The sequence below is a fragment of the Pseudorca crassidens genome, chromosome 8 (genome assembly GCF_039906515.1).
Source record: "Pseudorca crassidens isolate mPseCra1 chromosome 8, mPseCra1.hap1, whole genome shotgun sequence".
Taxonomy (NCBI): domain Eukaryota; kingdom Metazoa; phylum Chordata; class Mammalia; order Artiodactyla; family Delphinidae; genus Pseudorca; species Pseudorca crassidens.
In genome coordinates, this window is record NC_090303.1 from 47,600,606 (window position 1) to 47,620,686 (window position 20,081).

Consider the following 20,081-nt stretch of genomic DNA (forward strand, 5'->3'; position numbering starts at 1 on the left):
AATTCCTATCAAATTACCAATGGCATTTTTCAGTGCTAGAAAAAAAAAAATCTTAAAATCTGTATGGAGACACAAAAGACCCTGAATAGCCAAAGCAATCTGAAAAAGAAAAATGGAGCTGGAGGAATCAGGCTCCCTGACTTCAGACTATAGTGCAAAGCTACAGTCATCAAAACAGTATGGTACTGGTACAAAAAGAGAAATACAGATCAATGGAAAAGCATAGAAAGCCTAGAGATAAACCCACACACCTATGGTCACCTAATCTATGACAAAGAAGGCAAGAATATACAATGGAGAAAAGACAGTCTCTTCAATAAGCGGTTCTGGGAAAACTGCATAGCAACATGTAAAAGAATGAAATTAGAACACTCCCTTACACCATACACAAAAATAAACTCAAAATGCATTAAAGATCCAAATGTAAGACCACACACTATCAAACTCTTAGAGGAAAACATAGCCAGAACACTCTATGACATAAATCACAGCAAGATCCTTTTTGACCCACCTCCTAGAGAAAGGGAAATAAAGACAAAATTAAACAAATGGGACCTAGTTAAACTCAAAAGCTCTTGCAGAGCAAACGAAACCATAGACAAAATGAAAAGACAACCCACAGAATGGAAGAAAATATTCTCAAATGATGTTTGCAAACTTTACAAACAGTTCATGTGGCTAAATATCCAAAAAAAAAAAAAAACCCAATCAAAAAAATGGGCAGAAGACATAAACAGACATTTCTCCAATGAAGACATACAGATAGCCAAGAGGCACATGAAACAACGCTCAATATCACTAATTATTGGAGAAAGGCAAATCAAAACTATGATGAGATGTCATCTCACACCAGTCAGAATGGCCATCATCAAAAAAATCTACAAACAATAAATGCTGGAGAGGGTGTGGAGAAAAGGGAACCCTCCTACACTGTTGGTGGGAAGGTAAATTGGTACAGCCACTATGGAGAATACTATGGAGTTCCTTACAGAACTAAAAATAGAGCTACCATATGACTCAGCAATCCCACTCCTGGGCATATATGCAGAGAAAAACATGGTTTGAAAGAATACATGCACCCGCTTGGCTGCATGAACACAGCCTGAACAGAGGTAGTACACCACAGCTAGCCAGGAGGGAGTCTGGGAAAAAGCCTGGAACTGCCTAAGAGTCAAGAGACCACTGCTTCAGGGTGTGCGAGGAGAGGGGATTCAGAGCATGGCCTAAATGAGCTCCAGGGATGGGCGAAAGCCATGGCTATCAGCGGGACACCAGAGACGGGCATGAAACGTTAAGGCAGCTGCTGCAGCCACTAAGAAGCCTCTGTGCAAGCAAGGACACTATCCACACCACCCCTCCCAGGAGCCTGTGAAGCCCACCACTGCCAGGGTCCCGTGATCCAGGGACAATTTCCCCCGGAGAACACAGAGCACTCCTCAGGCTGCTGCAAAGTCATGATGGTCTCTGCTGCCACAGGCTCACCCTGCATTACGTACCCCTCTCTCCCCACAGTATGAGTGAGCCATAGCCCTTTAATCAGCTGCTATTTTAACCCCATCATGTCTGGGCGGGGAACAGATGCCCTAAGGTGACCTACACACAGAGTGGGGGCCAAATCCAAAGCTGAACCACAGGACATGTGAGAACAAAGAAGAGAAAGGGAAATTTCTCCCAGAAGCCTCAGGAGCAGTGGATTAAATCTTCACAATCATCTTGATGTACGCTGCATCTGTGGAATACCTGAATAGACAACAAATCACCCCAAACTTGAGGCAATGGACTTTGGGACCAACTGTAGACATGGGGTTTGATTTCTGTGTCTAATTTGTTTCTGCTTTTATGTTTATATTAGTTTAGTATTTAGAGTTATTATCATTGGTAGAGTTGTTTATTGATTTGGTTGCTCTCTTCCTTTTTTTTAAATATATATATATATATTTTTTTTTCTCTTTTTGTGAGTGTGTATGTGTATGCTTCTTTGTGTGATTTTATCTATATAGTTTTGCTTTAACCAATTGTCCTAGGGTTCTGTCTGTCCATATATATTTTTTTAGTCTAGTTTTTAGTGCTTATTATCATTGGTGTATTTGTTTTTAGGTTTGGTTGCTCTCTTTCTATTTTTTTATTACATTTTTTTAAATTTTTAATAATGTTTTTATTTTAATAATTTTATTTTTTTCTTTCTTTCTTTTTTTTTTCTCCCTTTTCTTATGAGCCGTGTGGCTGACAGGGTCTTGGTGCTCCGGCTGGGCATCAGAACTGAGCCTCTGAGGTGGGAGAGCCGAGTTAAGAACATTGGTCCACCAGAGACTACCCAGCTCCATGTAATATCAAACAGCGAAAGCTCTCCCAGAGATCTCCATCTCAATGCTAAGACCCAGCTCCACTCAACGACAAGCAAGCTACAGTGCTCGACACCCTATGCCAGACAACTAGCAAGACAGAAATGCAACCTCACCCATTAGCAGACAAGCTGCCTAAAATCATAATAAGTTCACAGACACCCCAAAACACACCACCGGACATGGTCCTGTCCACCAGAAAGACAAAATCCAGGCTCATCCACCAGAACACAGGAACCAGTCTCTCCACCAGGAATCCGAAACAACCCACTGAACTAACCTTAGCCACTGGGGGCAGAAACCAAAAACAATGGGAACTATGAAACTGCAGGCTGTGAAAAGGAGACCCAAAACACAGTAAGTTAAGCAAAATGAGAAGACAGAGAAATACACAGCAGATGAAGGAGCAAGGTAAAAACCCACCAGACCAAACAAATGAAGAGGAAATAGGCAGTCTACCTGAAAAAGAATTCAGAGTAATGATACTAAAGATGATCCAAATTCTTGGAAATAGAATGGAGAAAATATAAGAAATGTTTAACAACGACTTAGAAGAACTAAAGAGCAAACAAACAATGATGAACAACACAATAAATGAAATTAAAAACTTCTCTAGAAGGAATCAATAGCAGAATAACTGAGGCAGAAGAATGGATAACTGACCAGGAAGATAAACTAGTGGAAATAACTACCATAGAGCAGAATAAAGAAAAGAGAATGGAAAGAACTGAGGACAGTCTCAGAGACCTCTGGGACAACATTAAACGCACCAACATTGGAATTACAGGGGTCCCAGAAGAAGAAGAGAAAAAGAAAGGGACTGAGAAAATATTTGAAGAGATTATAGTTGAAAACTTCCCTAACATGGGAAAGGTAATAGTGAATCAAGTCCAGGAAGCGCAGAGAGTCCCATACAGGATAAATGCAAGGAGAAACACGGCAAGACACATATTAATCAAACTATCGAAAATTGAATACAAAGAAAAAATATGAAAAGTAGCAAGGGAAAAGCAACAAATAACATACAAGGGAATCTACAGAAGGTTAACAGCTGATCTTTCAGAAGAAACTCTGCAAGCCAGAAGGGAATAGCAGGACATATTTAAAGTGATGAAAGGGAAAAACCTACAACCAAGATTACTCTACCCTACAAGGATCTCATTCAGATTCAACAGAGAATTAAAAATTTTACAGACAAGCAAAAGCTAAGAGAATTCAGCACCACCAAACCAGGTTTACAACAACTGCTAAAGGAACTTCTCTAGGCAGGAAACACAACAGAAGGAAAAGACCTTCAATAACAAAGCTAAAACAATTAAGAAAATGGTAATGGGAACATACATATCGATAATTACCTTAAATGTAAATGGATTAAATGCTCCAACCAAAAGACACAGACTAGCTGAATGGATACAAAAACAAGACCTGTATATATGCTGTCTACAAGAGACCCACTTCAGACCTAGGGACACATACAGACTGAAAGTGAGGGGATGGAAAAAGATATTCCATGGAAATCTAAATCAAAGAAAGCTGGAGCAGCAATTCTCATATCAGACAAAATAGACTTTAAAATAAAGACTATTCCAAGAGACAAAGAAGGATACTACATAAAGATCAAGGGATCAATCCAGGAAGAAGATATAACAATTGTAAATATTTATGCACCCAACATAGGAGCACCTCAATACATAAGGCAAAAGCTAACAGCCATAAAAGGGGAAATCAACAGTAACACAATGATAGCAGGGGACTTTAACACCCCACGTTCACCAATGGACAGATCATTCAAAATGAAAATAAATAAGGAAACACAAGCTTTAAATGAAACATTAAACAACATGGACTTAATTGATATTTCTAGGACATTCCATCCCAAAACAACAGAATACACTTCCTTCTCAAGTTCTCATGGAACATTCTCCATGACAGATCATATCTTGGGTCACAAATCAAGCCTTGGTAAATTTAAGAAAATTAAAATCATATCAAGTACCTTTTCCGACCACAATGCTATGAGATTAGATGTCAATTACAGGAAAAAAACTGTAAAAAATAAAAATACATGGAGGCTAAACACTAATACACTAATAAATAACGAAGAGATCATTGAAGAAATCAAAGAGGAAATCAAAAAATACCTAGAAACAAATGACGATGAAAACATGACGACCCAAAACCTATGGGATGCAGCAAAACCAGTTCTAAGAGGGAAGTTTATAGCAATACGATCCTACCTCAAGAAACAAGATACATCTCAAATAAACAACGTAACCTTACACCTAAAGGAACTAGAGAAAGAAGAACAAACAAAACCCAAAGTTAGCAGAATGAAAGAAACCATAAAGATCAGATCAGAAATGAATAAAAAAGAAATGAAGTAAATGACAGCAAAGATCAATAAAACTAAAAGCTGGTTCTTTGAGAAGACAGACAAAACTGATAATCCTTTAGCAAGACTCATCAAGAAAAAAAGGGAGAAGACTCAAATCAAAAGAATTAGAAATGAAAAAGGAGAAGTAACAACTGACACTGCAGAAATACAAAAGATCATGAGAGATTACTACAAGCAACTCTATGCCAATAAAATGGACAACCTGGAAAAAATGGACAAATTCTTAGAAAAGCACAACATTCCAAGACTGAACCAGAAAGAAATAGAAAATATAAACAGACAAATAACAACCACTGAAACTGTGATTAAAAATCTTCCAACAAACAAAAGCCCAGGACTAGATGGCTTCACAGGTGAATTCTATCAGACATTTACAGAAGAGCTAACACCTATCCTTCTCAAACTCTTCCAAAATACAGCAGAGGGAGGAACACTCCCAAACTCATTCTACGAGGCCACTATCACCCTGATACCAAAACCAGACAAAGATGTCACGAAGAAAGAAAACTACAGACCAATATCACTGATGAACAGAGATGCAAAAATCCTCAACAAAATACTAGCAAACAGAATCCAACAGCACATTAAAAGGATCATACACCATGATCAGGTGGGGTTTAACCCAGGAATGCAAGGATTCTTCAATATATGCAAATCAATCAGTGTGATAAACCATATTAACAAACTGAAGGAGAAAAACCATATGATCATACCAACAGATGCAGAGAAAGCTTTCAACAAAATTCAAAAACTTCATTTTTGATAAAGACCCTCCAGAAAGCAGGCATAGAGGGAACTTCCCTCAACATAATAAAGGCCATATATGACAAATTCACAGCCAACATCATTCTCAATGGGGAAAAACTGAAACCATTTCCACTAAGATCAGAAACAAGACAGGGTTGTCCATTCTTACCACTATTATTCAACATAGTTTTGGAAGTTTTAGCCACAGCAATCAGAGATGAAAAAGAAATAAAGGGAATCCAAATTGAAAAGAAGAAGTAAACTGCCACTGTTTGCAGATGACATGATACTATACCTACAGCATCCCAAAGATGCTATCAGAAAACTACCAGAGCTAATCAATGAATTTGGTAAAGTAGCAGGATACAAAATTAATGCACAGAAATCTCTTGCATTCCTATTCACTAATGATGAAAAATCTGTAAGAAATTAATGAAAAATTCCCATTTACCACTGCAACAAAAAGAATAAAATAACTAGGAATAAACCAACCTAAGGATACAAAACATCTGTATGCAGAAAACTATAAGATACTGATGAAAGAAATTAAAGATGATACAAACAGATGGAGAGATATACCATGTTCTTGGATTGGAAGAATCAACACTGTTAAAATGACTATACTACCCAAAGCTGTCTACAGATTCGATGCAATCCCTATCAAACTACCAATGGCATTTTTCACAGGTCTAGAACAAAAAATTTCAATTTGTATGGAAATACAGAAGACCCCGAATAGCCAAAGCAGTCTTGAGAAAGAAAAATGGAGCTGGACGAATCATGCTTCTGGGCTTCAGATTATACTACAAAGCTACAGTAATCAAGATAGTATGGTACTGGCACAAAAACAGAAAGATAGATCAATGGAATAGGACAGAAAGTCCAGAGATAAACCCATGCACATATGGTCACCTTAGTTGTGATAAAGGAGGCAAGAATATACAATGGAGAAAAGACAGCCTCTTCAATAAGTGGTGTTGGGAAAACTGGACAGCTACAGGTAAAGGAATGAAGTTAGAACACTCCCTAACACCACACACAAAAATAAACTCAAAATGGATTAAAGACCTAAATGGAAGGCCAGAAACTATCAAACTCTTAGAGGAAAACATAGGCAGAACAGTCTATGACATAAATCACAGCAAGATCCTTTTTGACCCACCTTCTAGAGAAATGGCAATAAAAACAAATATAAATATATGGGATGTAATGAAACTTAAAAGCTTTTGTACAGCAAAAGAAACCATACACAAGGCGAAAAGAGAACCCTCAGAATGGGAGAAAATATTTGCAAACGAAGCAACTGACAAAGGATTAATCTCCAAAAGTTACAAGCAGCTCATGCACCTCAATATCAAAAAACCAAACAACCCAATCCAAAAATGGGCAGAAGACTTAAATAGACATTTTCCCAAAGATATACAGATTACCAACAAACACATGAAAGGATGCTCAACATCACTAATCATTAGAGAAATGCAAATCAAACTACAATGAGGTATCACCTCACTCCAGTCAGAATGGCCATCATCAAAGAATCTGAAAACAATAAATGCTGGAGAGGGTGTGGAGAAAAGGGAACCCTCTTGCACTGTTGGTGGGAATGTAACCTGATACAGCCACTATGGAGAACAGCATAGAGGTTCCTAAAAAAACTAAAAATAGAACTAGCATAGGACTCAGCAATCCCACTACTGGGCATATACCATGAGAATACCATAATTCAAAAAGAGTCATGTAACACAATGTTCATCGCAGCTCTATTTACAATAGCCAGGATATGGAAGCATCCTAAGTGTCCATCAACAGATGAATGCATAAAGAAGATGTGGCACATATATGCAATGGAATATTACTCAGCCATAAAAAGAAACAAAACTGAGTTATTTGTAGTGAGGTGGATGGACCTAGAGACTGTCATACAGAGTGAAGTAAGTCAGAAAGAGAAAAACAAATACCATATGCTAACACATGTATATGGATTCTAAAAAAAAAAAAAAAAGTTTCTGAAGAACCTAGGTACAGGACAGGAATAAAGATGCAGACATAGAGAATGGACTTGAGGACACGGGAAAGGGGAAGAGTAAGCTGGTACAAAGTGACAGAGTGGCATGGACATATATACACCACAAAATTTAAAATAGATAGCTAGGGGAAAGCAGATGCATAGCGCAAGGAGATCAGCTCAGTGCTTTGTGTCCACCTACAGGGTTGGGAGAGGGAGGGTGGGAGGGTGATGCAAGAGGGAGGAGATATGGGAATATATGTATATGTATAGCTGATTCACTTTGTTATAAAGCAGAAACTAACACAACATTGTAAAGCAATTATATTCCAATGAAGTTTTTAAAAATAAATAAAACTAAAAAATAAAAGTTCTCTTTGTATATCAAAAAAAAAAGGAATACATGCACCCCAATATTCATTGCAGCGCTGTTTACCATAGACAAGACATGGAAGCAACCTAAATGTCCACTGACAAATGAATGGATAAAGAAGATGTGGTACATATATACAATGGAATATTACTCAGCCATTAAAAAGAATGAAATAATGCAATTTGTGGCAACATGGATGGACTTGGAGATTATCATGCTAAGTGAAGCAAGTCAGACAGAGAAAGATAAATATCACATGGTATTTCTTATATGCAGAATCTAGTTAAAAATGATACAAATGAACTTATTTACAAAGAGAAACAGACTCACAGACTTAGAGAAGCAATTTATGGTTACCAGGGAGGAAGGGTGGGTGGGGGGGATAGACTGGGAGTTTTGATTGACATGTACACACTGCTATATTTAAAATAGATAACCAACAAGGACCTACTGTATAGCACAGGGAACTCTGCTCAATATTCTGTAATAACCTAAATGGGAAAAGAATTTAAAAAGAATAGATACATGTATATGTATAACTGAATCACTTTGCTGTACACTTGAAACTAACACAGCATTGTTAATCAACTATGCTCCACAATAAAATTTTTAAACAAGACCTTACTAACCAATAAATGTCTAATCTGAATAGCTAAAAAAAGGGGAAAAAAGACAACTCAATTTAAAATTGGGCAAAGGATTTGAATAGACATTTATCCAAGGAAGATATTCAAATGGCTCATAAGCAGTTGAAAAATGAACAATATTATTAGTCATTAGGGAAATGCAAATCAAAAGCACAATGAGATACTACATCAAAACCATTAGAATGGCTATAATCAAAATGACAGAGGATGACAAGTGCTGCCAAGATTGTGAAGAAACTGGAACCCTCAAACATTGCTGATGGGAATGTAAAATGGTACCATGCTTTGGAAACAGTTTGATAGTTCCTCAAAAAGTTAAACATAGAGCTACTATATGAGTCAGCAATTCCACTCCTACCGAATCCACTCCTAGTTACATCCTAAGAGAAATGGAAACAAATCCACATAAATTTATAATACCCAAAAAATGAAAAACCCAAATGGGCATCAACCAATGAATGGATAAACACAATGTATTGTGCTCACACAATTTTATATTTTTTGACCATAAAACAGTAAGAAATACTGATACATGCTATAACATGGATGAACCTTGAAAACATTATACTAAGGGAAAGAAGTCACACCAAAGACCATATATTATATGACTCCACTTGTATGAAATGTCTAAATTAGGCAAATCCATAGAGAAAGTAGATTAGTGGTTGCCAGGGCCTGGTGGAAGGGGAAATGGAGAGTGAATGCTAATGGGTATTGGGTTTCTTTTTGGAGTGATGTAAATGTTCTGGAATTAGATAGTGATGATAGTTGCAAAACTGTGACTATACTAAAAACCTGTGAGTTGTACACTTTGAAATGGTAAATTTTATGGTATGTGAGGTAGGTATATGAAATCTCCACATTTATGGTAAAGAAACTATGGTTCAAAAAGGCTGAGAACTTTAAGACTGATTAAACCCGTAGGTCTCAAAATGTGGTTTGCAAATCACCAGCATCAACATCACCTGGAAATTTGTTAGAGACACACATTCTTAGGTTACACCCCAGATCAAAGGAGCAGACCTCTGGAGGTCAGGCTCAGGATTTTGTTTTAACAAGCCCTGAAGGTGATTCTGATAAACACTCAGGTTTGAAAGCCACTGGGTTAGTTACAACTTTAAAGCCTCATTGCTCTTCCACTCACTAGACTTGTAGTCTTTGGCAAGTTTCTTGACCTTTCTGTGCCTCAAATTATTCATCTGGAGAAATGATTCCTTACAAGGTTATTATGAGGATTAAATATTTAAATACAAGTAATGTGCTTGGAAGACAGCTTGCCACTTAATGAGTTGAATATTCAATAAGAATCAGCTATTATTCTATCAATCAAATGCAGATCCCCTCATCTGGTGGAATTAAGCCACATATATGTTTAAATTTTCTAGCAGCCACATAAAAAAGTAAAAAGAAACAAAATTAACTAATAATAATATAATTTATTTAACACAGTGTATTAAAAATATTAGCATTTCAACATGCAATCAATATAAGAATTTTAAGATAGTTTGCATTCTCTTTTCCAAACTGAGTCATCAAAATCCAGTGTACTTTATACTTAGAGCACATCTCAATTCGGACTAGTCACATTTCAACTGCTCAATAGTCACCTGTGGCTGGCGGCTATGATATTAGAGAACACAGCTCTTACTCAAATGCTGTGCTCTTTTCCCTCTCTAAAGTTCCTGTGCCTTCAGCACGTAGTAATCTCTGCCTAAGGATTTTCAAAGAGTGGAGGGCTAAATGAAGAGAAGTCAAAAAGCATCCTTTCCTGACCATGTCCCATCTTAACAGGTGATGCTGGGTTGCAGATAGGCCTCCAACCCACGTTCTCAACTACATACTGTTATACAAGAATGATCTGGTAAACTGCCTGAGGAGCATTTTAATGGAGTAACAGATCCCAGGCTTTCGTGTATTGTTCGCTCTGGTATCCACAGGGTCTAGAAAACTTGCCTGGCACAGAGCAGGCACTCAACACATTTTTTTCCAGTTAATGAATGAATATTAACAGTGCTTTTCTAACTTAACCTCTAATTTTATTACCATTTTTTCAAATATCTGAAAACATCTAATAATTCCTTTAATATTGCCTTTATTTCTTATAAGCAGATCCATTTTTGTCTTCCAAACTGATTTTTAAGCTCCTCCCTATCTTTAAATATTTATCAAGCCCCTAGTAAAGATCAAGTTTCATAGAGCATGAGCCCATAATAGAATTGCTATTAGGGGTTTATTTTCTGTGACAGAATACATATTTCATATATGTACAAACATCATATAAAAGTCACAGATAAAATTTTGTCTGGATTTTTCTATTGCTGGTCTAAGAATAAATGGAAGCAAATATCTAGAGTTCCAATATTGATGAGCATTCCTCATTCTTAGTAAAATTCTAGGACATATTTATACATTAAGGGCCCACAATGCTGCATAATGCTGACATGATTAAAACTTATAGACTGAAGGAGCATGCAGAAACAGTGCTGATGTGTGGGTGGAGTGGTTTCCCAGGGAGGCTGACACCTGGTATGAATTAGTTTCTTCACTGAGTTCCTAGGATTCTTGAAGCAAGATAGCATGTGTAGTTTACTCAGAGTAAGAGATGAGGTCCTAATAGCAACCTCCAAGGCCTCCCAGACCTCACTGTAGTAGTCTTCCTTAAGCTTACTCCCCTCCAGCCACACTGGCCTCCTTCCTGCTACTCAGACACACAAAGTTTGCTCCAACCTTCCAGCTGTGCTTTAGGTTCTCTTGGACTAGAACGCTCTTCCCCCAATATCCACTTGGCTACCTCCTTTTACTTCCTTCAAGTCTTGCTCCGACGTGTTTCCTCCCTGAGTTCTACCCGGATTGCACATTAAATACAGTAAGCTTCCTGGATTCCACCCTTGCCCCTCATTTTCTTTACCCTGCTTTTTATCCTCCTTAGCACCTACCACCCTTTAATTTATATCATCCTATGTTGTTTATCGTTCCTCACACTAGAACGTAAAAGCCACGAAAGCAGAGATCTTGTCTGTTTTGTTCACTGATGTACCCTATCCTAGAGCACTGGCTGGCCTATAGTAGGCACTCATATCCTTGTACGATGAATAAATGAATTAGTTCACTCATCGACCAGGCACTTTTATAGATTTCTTTCCCTTTTCAATTTTTAAAAAATAAATTTATTTATTTTTGGCTGTGTTGGGTCCTCGCTGCTGCGCATGGGCTTTCTCTAGTTGTGGGGAGCAGGGACTACTCTTCATTGCGTTATGCAGGCTTCATCATTGCAGTGGCTTCTCTTGTTGTGGAGCACGGGCTCTAGGCACGCAGGCTTCAGTAGCTGTGGCTCACGGGCTCTAGAGCGCAGGCTCAGTAGTTGTGGTGCACGGGTTTTGTTACTCCGTGGCATGTGGGATCTTCCCAGCCCAGGGCTCAAACCCAGGTCCCCTGCACTGGCAGGCGGAGTCTTAACCACTGCACCACCAGGGAAGCCCTCCCTTTTCAATTTACTAAATTTTTTCTAGTATTAAGGTCACCTGGGAGGTTTTGCAAGTCTGTCTGAGAAGTTGAACTCTCCCAACCTGTTGGTTGGTCTTGCTCACTGAAGGGTCCTGTCTCTGGAACTTATTCTGCTGGGCAAGTTGCCAAAGCCTAAATTTGTCCACCTTGGGGTACGATGCAAGATTTAGGTTCTTTTTTTTTTTTTTTTTGTCTCTTTGGAAGGGTGTGTTTCAATTTTGGCTGACTTCACTGTTTTGTCTGGGGCTTTATTCTTGTGTTGAGTTTTATTTTTTCCTGGGTTAATCAAGCAATTTAGCAACTATTCTTCCCAGAGCTATGGAATAGTAGAAATTAGAGCTGGAAAAGACCTCACAGTTGATCCAGTCCATCCTCCTTGCCATTGAAGTCTTGCTCTACACAATACAGTGTCCACGGCTTTGTTCAATGAGGTTTTAAATGTCCTCAGAGATTCCTTTGGGAGCCTACTCAACTAACCTAATACTCTTAACAATTAACAAAAATTCTCACTGTTTGTCTAAACTTTCCCTTTCATACTTTCATTTTATTTTCCCTATTGGTAGTCCAAGGTAGCAAGCCCTTTCTCTTTGGGGATTTTATACCTTTCAGAGAAGTGTGGACTTACATTTCTGCTCTGTCTGTTCCTAGCCAAACTATACATGTGTTCCTCCCTTAATCTTTCTATATTCTCTGTTTAATTTTATTTTTCCATATTGAAGTCCTTCAAACTCTTCATCTTGATTATTAGTATGTGTACTTTCACTAACCATCCATTGAACCACTGTAACATAATGCTTTTCCTTCTGAAACCTGAAGACAAAGCACTGCCGTCTACCATGTGACATTGCAAATATATCCGATTCACTGTCATAAACAACTAGAGTATTTTTATTCACCAGAATATTAAATAAGTTCTGTGCAATGCTCTTCACTTGAGTTTAAAATTTTGATGATAATTGTGTAATGTTGGATATCTCATTTAAGCCGTTTGCCCTTCTCTTTTTACATCTGCAAAAGGAGAGAATATCCGCTTCAGCCTCCTTTACTGTAATCTTAATGAAAGTAAATATATGGTTATAGGGCTAGAAAGAAATCTTTCAGGGATAAAAACCTTTCATTTCCCAGCTGTTTTTCAAACAGAATCACACAGGTTAAATTGTTTTCAATACTATGAAGTTCAAATGGCATTCTTTTTGTTTGTTTGTTTACAGTAATTTATGCTAGATCAATGCATCTCAAACTAATTGTAGTAAAGCGAAAATTTTTTAAATCACCAAATGCCATGGACTGAGTTTTGTAAAATACAAAATCACAGGGTTGGGTGAAGTAGTAATGTCAACTGCTCTAAGATTTTCAAATTTACACTCATTTTCTGTATTTATCTTGTCTCAGATGGGCACTGGTCCATGGACCTCATTTTGAGTAGCCTTGATGGACAATCATATTCCCTACCTTCAGATTCAGATACTTTTCAAGATAAATATTCTCTTCTGATGATTAACATAATACTTGCTTTTACTTTTCAGCTTGTTTTCTGCTCCCCTTCAAAGTCAACTTTTAAAAAATATTGATAGAAGAGCCAATCTATTAATCATTTCCACAAAACATCTAGTTATATGTTTCCCATTTATTTGTCTTCACTCTTTCAACATGTAGTAATCCTTAATTTATTTCATAAAATTAAATCTGAATGAAAAATACTTTTAAGAAAGAAAACAACAACTTCTTGGAGTTTATACCAAGTCAGTGAGTTATATGATGGTTTCCTGGTCACACATGCTGGTAGCTTCACTTCTGGAACTCTCACTAGTCTCTAGCAATCCTGACCAAGGCCACACTGATAGCAGGCAGAAATCCACCAATCCAGGAAAGATTAAAAAACACTCTCACTGGGGCTTCCCTGGTGGCACAGTGGTTGAGAGTCTGCCTGCCGATGCAGAGGACACGGGTTCGTGCCCCGGTCCGGGAAGATCCCACATGCCGCGGAGCGGCTGGGCCCGTGAGCCATGGCCGCTGAGCCTGCGCGTCCAGAGCCTGTGCTCCACAACGGGAGAGGCCACAACAGTGAGAGGCCCGCGTACCGCAAAAAAAAAACAGAAAACAAAAAAACACTCTCACTTATTTCACCCTGTCTGGCATTCTGCCATCAACTTGTACTTTTTGGATTCAAGACACAGATTATATGTCAACAATAACCAGAGTAGCTATTACATAAGCTGGTTATGGGATGCCATGTGTTTTCAACCGGTATCTTTTACAGTTTGGGTATAACAAAAATTTAGTTTTAGCACTCTCTTCTGAAATAAGCTTCTCTTATTTTTAGTGGCTTTTAATTACTTTGAGAGGGATTTAAATAAAAATATACTGAACTATCATTTCTCCAGGGAATTAAAAAAATAAAGTTTATGGGAAAACATGAAATGTGGGGAAATATTAAACACAGTAAACTGCACAAATGTAATACATAAGTTAGACATTGAGCTTTTTATGATCTAAGAATCTATTCCAAGAAAAAGAAAAACTGAAATTCGAAGACTTATGAGCTTGTTTCAAAAAATAGTAAAAATAAGTTCCAGCTGGTGTAAGAGCATAGTAAAGGTACAACACAGTACGAGGGTAGATAATAGCAGAGGATGGGTGAGGCATTGGTAATGGGAAACTTTAAACATAGAACATTTTACACTGCTTTTTAAAGGGATTTTTTCAAAGATAAGGAAAAAATATATACACACACATAATACACAGAAATAACAGAGAAAATGTATTACAACAATATATCAGATGAAGTTTTCTTTACACAATTTTCCAAGAGCAAGCATAAGGCTAATATGGATTAATCACTAATGAATTTAATAACGTGAACAGATTATTAGCTCCTAAAGCTAGTTATTTTGTTTTCAAATGTTTCAATGTGCCAGATGTTTCATAAAAACAGTTTTTATTATTTAAAATGATTTATGAAGCTAAATGCCCAACTTTTATTTCTGTGTTAAAATTTAAGAGTTAAAAACCATTTAACAGGTAAACAGAATTTGCAGTTCAGTTAGCAGTCACTGAATGTGAAAAGAGTTCTTAAAATGCTCCTCTTTAGAGCCATTCTCGTTCCCATAGAAACCAATGTGAGATCCAGGAAAACAAGGTAAGTTCTAAAATAATCACCATTATAAATACCCATTATATAAATGTAAATACAGGCAATTGAAATGATTTAGATGATTTTGAAATTGCATATCATTTCCCAAACCATAATAATTCCTTCAGAGTGGTTCTTGTCTGTCACATAAATACAGCATTTACTAAATTTTAAAAATTCTTATGATTTACTTGTGAGACCATAATTGCCTTCTCAAACAAGTCTTGGGCATGCAAATATTGATTTTTGAACATGTATTCTGGTGCAAGATGGGTCTTTTTTTTGGCTGGGCTTTTACTTTATGGTAGATTAAGTACTTATCATTATTAGCATTTGAATTTTACGTAACCATTTCTCTATTCATTATTAATTGCTTTACAATGAGATCTAGAGATTTTAGTTATTTTACAATTACAATTTTTCTCATTTTTATTTGTCCAAGCATTTTGTCATGATAAAAGATCCAAGAAATCTTTTATTGGGATTGTAATTCCTCTCAAAGTCCAGAACCAATCATTGAGTATACAGTACTCATAATATTAATGAAGATGTGAATGTGAGTTGTTATAAATCCCTCTAAGAAGAGCTAAGCCTCCTAATGATTAAGGAGCAAGAACATTTCAGAGGAAAACTTCCAACAATGAGAAGCAAACATTTGAATTTAATATGGCTGTTGAAGGAGTTCTGGACATGCCACCCCAAAATATGCCGCTTTGTTATATTATTGTGAGCTGAACACATGAAAAATGGCAAGAGCTTTCTCTGAACTTCCCTTTACCTGCCTAAAGACAGATCCTCCAAAAGGAATGCAATTGTCATAAACCCCCTCCCAAGGATTGACTCTTATCACCTGGGAAGACACTAGATGTCAACTCCAAACCCAGATAAACTTTGTCACAAACTATCATCATATCTCCCATCTATTCTTCTAAGAGCCCATTTATCATTCTAAAAACTCATTTACTCTCCCCTAGGTTGCCTATGTCTCCCACCTTCCCCTATTAAGACAGTATATAAGCTCTCAGATCTCACTGCTGTTTGGGGTGTTCACTTTTTTTTTCTGTGATGCCCCAGTGTGTTACAATAAAAATTAATAAATTTGTTTACCTTTAATGCTATTAATCTGCCTGTTACAAATTTATTTTATAGACCTAGCTATTGAACCTAGGAGAGCAGATGGAAAGTTTTTTCTCTCCTACAATGTTAAAAGAACCACAACAAGTTATGGACTAGTCACACAGTTTTGTTGGCTGGATGAATTTTCAGAAACTCAGATATTTTCCCTTACATTTCATTAAAACCCTCAATTCTTAAAATGTGGTCTCCAGACCAGCAATGTTGATATCACCCGGGAGCTTGTTAAAAAAGCAGAATCTCAGGTCCTAGGCAGGCCAAATGAATAAGAATCTGCATTTCAACAAGCTTAACATAGATTTGAACGTACATTAAAGTCTGGAAACACAGTCAGTCCCAAATATTTGCTCCAGAAAAATTTAGAAGTTTTATTCTGGTGGACTGATGGAAGCTAAAGAAGCTACCACCTAGGATGTAAATTCTAAATGGGGAAAGACCATGTCTGCAAGTAATTTTCCAGGACCCCTCAACTGGTAAGTAGCAGAGCCTGAGTTTGAACTCAGGTAGAGCCAAAGCTTTTTACATACCTTGAAAAGACATCATAGAGACTTGAGGTGTAGGTCGGCCTCCTCAGTTCTTCATGGCCGGCCAATTAGCTGTTCCTTCCTAAAGTCAAAAGGAAAGTGCCTTTGAAATCGGTCCTTCAGATATCAGCCATTTAACAATCCCTCACCTGGACATAGATATAGAAAGGTCAGTCTTATTGATCCATTCTGCCTAGTTACTGAATGGTCAACTCCACAGCAAACTTAAGGATTCAGGTATTTGTGATTTAACTTATAGCATGTGGATCCCGAATGGAACTTTTAGGTTTCATTTGCTTGAGACAAATGGAATCACATACTATAAAATCTGCTTCTAACTTGATTTCCTGTGAAGCCAAATGTAATCAACTAATCATAGATATGACCTGATATGTAGGTAAAGGCATAGTTTTAACTACAATGCTTCTCACTAGAGTTGTGGAGCGTTTCCCTCCAGAGAGCTAAGTCAATCCTAAGGTTGTTTTCTTCTTCATTCTATGGCTTTGCCCTCTGCATGTCTATCTACATTTATGTGTTTTTGCCATTTTCCTACATGTGTGTATGTTTAGTAGTGTTAGAAAGAAATGATTCCAGGCGTTCTTGTGTCAACTGTCTGCCTCTTCACACGTTGATATGGTTTGTTTCTTATCCTTTAAGAGAGCCCTTAGGATCTAATAGCTCCACCACTTCTTAGCACTGTGATTCTGGCCACATCACAACTTCTCTGTGCCTCAATACCCATAAGTATAAAACGGATTTTTTGGTTCTCACTTAATAGGGCTGTTGTGAGGAAGATTCAATAAGTAAATACACAGAAAGGGCTTGGCACAGTACCTCATACAAAGTAAACACTAAATACATGTTACCTATTATTACTTTATTATTATTATCATTGTTGTTATTATTATCATTATTATTAACTTGTGGAGGGCCTGACTTCCTTGCAAAGTATCACCAAGATACCATCTAAGAAACAAAACCCACGTTTAGAGACTTTTAGGAGGGTTGGTATGCAGGATCTGAGATATTTAAAATGTACTTCAGAGAAATTAAGTGATTTGCCTAAACCCCTGTTTAGTAGGGATTTGGATTGAGTTTGGATTTATATGCTGGTCCATCAAATACATATTCTTATGTGCTTAATTTAACTAAGTAATAATGCTGCTTACACTTTAATAGCTACCATTTTCCAAAGTTTTTCCATGTGCCATGACCATTAAAATGAGAAGTTGTTCATTGTGCCATGTGTCACGATGATTAAAATGAGAAGTTATTTCAGTGGTTCCAGCTTTCTGGATTTAACGAATCAGTAAAATTTTTTAAATTGGGGATTTAACCTAAGGTTGTTTTTTAACAATTTATTGCCCAAAGACATATTAGTACGTATTTTGTTACCCGAATGTTACTGACCAGAGACGTATCAATACGTTTTCAGAGAGTGATATAATTAACATCACCCTGTGAAGTTGTTAGAGCTTAAAATTGATCATGGGTTCATTATACAACTTATGTTGTTATCATTCATATTTTGCTCCATTAGGTTTTTGTTCCAACCTTGTGTATATTATAAACACAAATTTATTACCGTAAAATTTTCAAAAATGACCATCATAAAATTTTGAGTGAAGAAGAATTTTTCAGTGTATTTTATGCAGATACTTTCTCTGATTGTCCGAGCGACATATATACTAGTGTCTCAGAAGATGACAGTTTTTCAGAATATAGTCCTGATTTAGATGATGTGAATATTCGACCCACAAAAAGACAAAATACCTTAGTGATTGATTTTGATATGGCAAGTGAAAATGAAACTCACAGTGCTGGAGAATGCTCCTTTGCTTCTACAGAAGAGTGGATTGAAGACAACATTTCATGAAAATTAGAAGATCTTACAGGTGTGTCAGGTGTAACTACTGAATGTAATAACTCGCAAAGTGTTAGTGAAATAACAGAATTAATTTTTGGTAATGACTTTTTCGAGTTGGTCGCTTCTCAAACAAACTTGTGTCACCAACAGAATAAGAAAATCATATAAAAAGTATGATAAGACTTTAAAATGGACTGATGTAACCAATAGTGACATGAAGAAGTTTCTTGGATTAATAATTTTGATGGGACAAATAAGAAAGTCACACTGGAAAGAATATTGGTCAACTGATCCCTTACTTTAAACACTTATCTTTCCAAAGATTATGATGAGGCGAAGGTTCAAATAAATAATGACATTGCTTCACTTTACCGATAACTCAGAAACTCCACTTCCTACAGACAGAATTTCAAATTGTTAAACCTCTTCTGGATTATTTTCTACCAAAGTTTCAATCGATCTATATACCCAAACAAGAGCTATCACTTGAGGAGGCAATGATAAAGTGGAGAAGACGACTCAGATTCAAAACCTATAATCCTGGAAAACTTGAAAAATATGGAATTTTGGTCAGGATGGTTAGCGAAACTGCAAATATATATGCAACCTTGAGATTTACATGGGTGAAGGAAAGAAACTGCAAGAAACAGTATTATCAGTCCTACAACCTAATCTTGGTTCATGGCACCATATTAACCAGACAATCTTTACAACAGTGTGTCCACATCTGAAATATTGTTGAAAAATAAAACCAGAGTTTGTGGGACTATAAGAGAGAATTGTGGTCTACCAAACCAATTAAAGGAGAAATCTAAAAATCTACAGAGGGGAGAAATGACATTCTTACGGAAGGGAGAAGTGATTCTTCTCATAAGGAAAGACAAGAGGCTAGTCCGCATGGTGACAACTATTCATGATGCCTCCATAGCATCTACAGGAAAGGAAGACAGGAGGACTGGCCATCAGATAACTAAGCCCACTTGCATATTAGAGTAAAATAAATTTATGAAAGGAGTTAATCGATCCAATCAATATCTGGCAAACTTCAATATCCTCTGGAAAACTCGAAAATGGTATAAGAAAGTGGTTTTCTATTTGAGTAATTGCAGTTTATTCAATGCATTTAAAATTTAGTGTAGCCTTAGTGCACAGAATAAAATGACTTACAAGCAATTTTTGTTAGCAATAAGCTAGAGAATGGGTAACTGACCATTCTGGTGAATGTAGTGGTACTCCCGCACCTGGTCCTTCTTGTGGCATTTCTAAGAGTCCCCTGAAAAGATCCACCTTGTCGACTATCAAATAAAATAAAAGAACATATTCTAGAGGAAATAACACCCACAGGACTAAAAAAAAAAAAAAAAAAAAAAAGCCACCAGAAAGTGTAGAGTCTGCTCTTCCAGGGGAAAG

The 20,081-nt window shown here is 37.0% G+C and overlaps 1 long non-coding RNA gene across 1 annotated transcript in view; it reads right to left on the reverse strand.

The window, feature by feature from the left end:
• Window positions 1-20,081, reverse strand: part of LOC137229038 (uncharacterized) — a 258,826-nt gene that overhangs the window by 236,733 nt on the left and 2,012 nt on the right. The window contains exon 2 of the long non-coding RNA XR_010945509.1: window positions 16,808-16,886. This is a non-coding gene — a long non-coding RNA (uncharacterized lncRNA). The remainder of the gene's footprint in view (window positions 1-16,807; window positions 16,887-20,081) is intronic.